The following is a 4,505-nucleotide window of genomic DNA, read 5'->3' as shown; positions in this document are numbered from 1 at the left end:
AAAGGATCCACAATTCGAGTTCTTATCAAACTCTGATTACTAACTCTATAAATATAACGATTGTTCTCTTTTACAGGTGAATGCACATAAGCAGAAGTTAAGCATATTTGAGAGCAAAAAGATCAAGTCTGATTTGCAAGCAACATATGCGAGATACAAGTGTGCACGTCTGAAGCTACATGAACTAAGATAGAAGAACCAGTTTCATCATTGTGTTTATTCTAAGTCTAGTTCAATTGTAGTAGGTTTTCATATTGTACCTTTCAGCTTTCTTAGAAGCAATTGTATTAGGTACTCTGAGTATTCAAGTTAGAGTTAACTTGAAAGTGTCGCAACAGTTGAGGCTGTGTGCTACACTGGGATTAGAGTTAATCCTTAGGTTTACAAAGAGTTTTGTAAATGCAGTTTTTGGCTCAGTGATTTTAGTGGAGTTTGGGAAAATCCTACTGAGTAGTAGGTCGTGGTTTTTTCACCTTTTGAGCCAGGTGTTTTCCACGTAAAAATCTCTGTGCACTTTACTTTCAGTATTTATTATTCCGCAAACTGCTGTAGTTAGAACACTTAGAAGAACCAGGTTCTTCTAACGCGAAAATTAGGTACCACACAAATCACCCCCCCCCCCTCTTGTGTGGTATTGACGTTTATAACATCAAATTATCATTCCAAAACCAGAAGAATTTCCAAGATTATCAAATTGCTGATTATTCGAGGATGGACAACATGATCCATCCCTCCAAACGTAGGTAGAATACCACTGTTGGTTTGTTCATAACTAGTAAAAAAATTATCTGCTCGGTACGAAAGATATATGAGTTATTATTACTATACACATAAAACAAATAGTTACACTACAACAAAGTAAGTAAGTATTTACCACTCAGCCTGTGAATTATGTAACTTGTCGACCCTCCATGCTGTAGCATTGGCGAGAAGTTGTGTCCTCGCTCCTCGTTAAGCCGTATAAATACGTTCAGATCAGGACAAATTCTTTCATACGAAACCTGTTCAGATAAGACATATCCGAAAATATCTCAAACCTGTTCAGATAAGACATATCCGAAAATATCTCCAGATGGTTGAGTGTTAGTCGTAGTTTGCGGAACATCAGTCATGTTGATGTCTTTGGACTTTACATACATATCCAGCATGCTTATCACAAGAACATCCATGTCTTCATCTGGAGTCCTTGAAAAATCTTGCAGAGTTTCATCGTCTTCGATGTTAAACTCGGCATAAAAAGCCACGCCTTATGGAGTAAGTAAATACAGATATCTTGCGATTATCTTAAGAGTTCACCGAACGTTTACTCACACTCATTCTTTTACATATTAGATATACTAATGTGTGGTACTCCAATATAAATGACAACTTAACAATACTATATGGAGAATAACTATAGTGCACGAGTTATTTTTCAACATAGTCTCGCCGCCCCAGTATAACGCAATCCCAACTCTTTGCTCATCGTTCATCCTATAAAGATTCAAAGAGAACTTTGGAAAGATTGATGAAGATGAAGACAAATATAAATGATGCTGAAGAACACTGGCAAATTGGTTCAAATTTGCTCAAGAATGATTTGTTAAAAAATGGACGCCCGGCTTAAGTAAGCAACTATAAGTGCCTTTGGCACCTGAAAAATGTGCATACAATAAGTGCTTTATCGTACAATTATTAGAGTTGTCATTCAAAAAATCAGAACAAATGAGCACATATGCGCTATACATAAAATTCGGCTGCCTTTTTTTTTTTAAGCACCTATTTTGGTTTCTTGAGTCTAATTTGTTACTTTGGTTCCGGACTCCCAATTTAGGGCCAGAAACAAAATGGAGGACAAAGTTGTCCTATTACTCTCTCCGGTTCACAATAAGTGTTCAATTTGCTTTTAGCACGCCCATTAAGAAAATACTAAATCCTATACAAAAATACCTAGTATGACTAAACTATCCCTAATTAAACATTTAATGTGAGGAGTAAGAAAACTTTTTAGAGATATGTATATAGGGGTTATTTTGTAAAAACAAATTGATTTTTTTCTTGATTACATAACTGGACACTTATTTTGAACCAAAATAAAAAAGCAAATTGGACACTTATTGTCAACCGGGCGGAGTACTAAAAGTTGAGGGGTAAAATTTGCCCTTTGTCCCTCCCAAAAAACGGAAAATTAGAAAAGAAAAACAAAACCATGGTCAATCGTCTGTGCTGAAGGCTTCTCAAGTCAAAACCCTTGTTCGAGGTCTATCTCATAGCGTTTTCCGTTCACTCCGCTCACTGTGAAGTGGAGGTAATTGTAGTTTTTCGATTCCACATAAACTTGTTTATCTCTTATCAACCTCAAAAGCTTTTGGAAATGTTGTTTTCATGTACCCCATGGGCCATGCTCCTACATTGCCTCTTTTATGTTCGTCCTTCCAGGTCTTTTCTTTTTGTTCATTAAGTTTTATTGTTGTGTAATAACCAAGTTTTGTTTTGCTCTTTGTAGAGATTGAATAAATTTCTAGTGTTTCGAGGAGCTAAAATCCTATATGACATGCATGATTCTTTCCCCCCCCCCCCCCCCTCCCTGGGTGTTTAGAGCTGAAATTTAATTCTTAACAGCTGGAGGCTATAGGTTCTTCCACGAGCATCTGTTACCACAAACCAGAGTTTCCTATAACACAGGGCCAAAATCACAAAAATCTTTGAATATATACCTATTTCGTTTGCATCTGGCTTTTGGGTTTTGTTTTGTACTTGTTCTTTCGCCAATTTTTTTGATAATCGTGCAAGTAGCAGGTAAATATGTCTATCAAAGTTTGGACATACGGCAAGAAATCACCTAGTGTTTTTGCCTTCGTTAGGATTTGAACTTGATTCCTCATGATTTTCAACCCACTTCATTGACCACTAGGTCACACTCTTAGGTGCTCTTTCCCCAGCTTTTTGTTTAGCTAAAAGTTGAAAAGTTAGCTAGTTGTTTTCATTTACAATTAAGGGTAATGTAATATAGAGCAAAATTTCCTTGAGCCGAGAGTCTATATTCTCAAGGTAGGGTAAGGTCAGCGTACATGCTACCCTCACCTAACCCCACCAGTGGAATTACACTGGGTATGTTGTTATAATATAGAGCAAAATATACGGCAGTCCAAGAAAGTGGACCTTAGTTCTTAAATCTTGCAAAATTCTCGTTTCTAAGGTTTGCAAATAGTACTTTATATGCTCACCTTTCCGGCTAAAATGTTTTAACTCTTGTCTGAGAACCCTTAGAGATACACTATGTATATTCTGTATGACAATGATAAGACCTCCGTTAAAGAATCTGAATCTATTGTACTATCGTGCTCTCACTCAATATCTGCACATAACTGATTAAAAGTTGCATTTTCATAAGATTTGTAGCCTCCAGCTGTTATTAATAAGAACAAGTGGATAGATTCTTCTTGTGAACGGAGAGGCTGAAACCCTAAAGGTGTTTTAAGGGGGAGTTACTGGTGCACTTTTTGGATTCTGAGTTTGCTTGGTCACCAAATTGATTTATAACATTCTGCTCCAGAGTCATAGTAGAAATTTAGCATCGCTAGGAATCAAATGATTGGATGACCTTATAATGTACCAATCTACTCATAAATTCTATGCACTAATAATCTATTCTTTGCCCATTAGTATCTATATATGGTCCAGGGTGATCTCCCCCCCAAGGCTACAATACAGCCAACATGTAGTATAAACTGACAATGCAATGAGTAGAGGCGATCTCCCACCAAGGTTACATTACACGCAACCATATTGTAAATGTGTCAATTAGGTTAAGCCAAAGAAGCAAGTCATCAGATTCAAATGTAGGTGGATACCCTATTCAGCCATTTAAACTTTGAAGCAGAATGCCTTTATTATATTTTCTACATGCAGTATGCAGGCTGTCACTTGCTATAAGTATATTTTTCGTGGCAAAATTTTTTTACCATCACAGCTACAACCCAAAAATTTCCGTAGCTCCGTAGCTACGGATCATGTGAAGTCTGTAGCTGACTTTTAGCTACGTCATCTTTTGCTATGAATGCAACAGAAAAAATGTTGTGGCTAAAGTATTTTGCCACGGAAATTTTCATATTTAGCTATAATGCTTTTTGTAGCTGCAGATGCATAATGTTTTAGTGATAGTTTATCTTTCTTGACACTCCAACTCTGTTTCCAAAACTAGACACTCTACAAATTCACTTTATATGAGTGCATACTACTCTCTCTTTTGTTTATCCTTATAATTATTGCCAAGATAACCATAGTCGAGGTGCGCGCAAGCTGGCATGGGCGCCACCATCATAAAAAAAGAGTGAATATGTTAAAATCCCCCTAAACTATCACCATTTTGCGAGTTTTATACCTAAACTATTGGATGTTCCTGTTATCCCTGGACTATAACTCTCTTTAGATTAACACCCCCCCCCCCCGACCACCACCCACCACCCACCACCCACCACAACCCCCCCGGTTACGAATACTGTGGCAAAATGTTTTGGGACAAC

This window comes from Nicotiana attenuata, unplaced genomic scaffold (assembly GCF_001879085.1).
Source record: "Nicotiana attenuata strain UT unplaced genomic scaffold, NIATTr2, whole genome shotgun sequence".
In the NCBI taxonomy this organism is placed as follows: Eukaryota; Viridiplantae; Streptophyta; class Magnoliopsida; order Solanales; family Solanaceae; genus Nicotiana; species Nicotiana attenuata.
Note: the sequence above shows the minus strand (reverse complement) of the source record.